The sequence below is a fragment of the Diaphorina citri genome, unplaced genomic scaffold (genome assembly GCF_000475195.1).
Source record: "Diaphorina citri unplaced genomic scaffold, Diaci psyllid genome assembly version 1.1 scaffold43408, whole genome shotgun sequence".
NCBI lineage: Eukaryota > Metazoa > Arthropoda > Insecta > Hemiptera > Psyllidae > Diaphorina > Diaphorina citri.
Genome location: NW_007420729.1, coordinates 1 through 534, shown reverse-complemented (window position 1 = coordinate 534; position 534 = coordinate 1). Strand labels below are relative to the sequence as shown.

The 534-nt window shown below is 43.8% G+C and overlaps 1 long non-coding RNA gene across 1 annotated transcript; it reads right to left on the bottom strand.

Moving 5' to 3' along the window:
• Window positions 1-534, bottom strand: LOC113473566. The gene is made up of 2 exons (XR_003395503.1): window positions 478-534; window positions 1-71 (listed from the first exon to the last, which is right to left on the bottom strand). It is a non-coding gene; the product is annotated as an uncharacterized LOC113473566 (long non-coding RNA).

Sequence of the window (534 nt, the reverse complement as noted above, 5' to 3'; positions counted from 1 at the left end):
TTTTCCTCTTGACCGCAGCCTCTATCATGGTGACTAGATCTTCCTCGCTGCAACCTCCTCGCAATGCATCCCTGTAATAAGATGGGATGTTAGTTATAAGTGTTATGACTTTATATTGCCATTTGCCGATAACATTACGGGGTGCTTTTTTTTGCTTTCTGTGCCCGTGAGATAGGCACGGTCCCTTTCTCGTGTGACGGGGTTTATTACGTTGATATAATAAAGAATCGATTGAACAAAATGCTTTTTAACAGCGGTGATAGCAAATTGAATGCAGCAGTCCCAATGGATTATTGAAGTCAAGTAACGTTGGGCGTGGTTGGAATCCGGATGGGTTCTCTGAGACTGACTTTCGCAGTCCCACTCAGACTGGGTGACGTTAATGTAAGTAAGCGAGTAAACTACCGCCAAATAGAGAGGCAGGGTAAAACCAACGTCACTAAAACCTTGACAGTTATAAGTCTAGGTTTCCCTCACCTTAATGAGATCTCTGTGTTTCCAAACAGGCAAACTTTGAGGCTTCCATCAGCCATG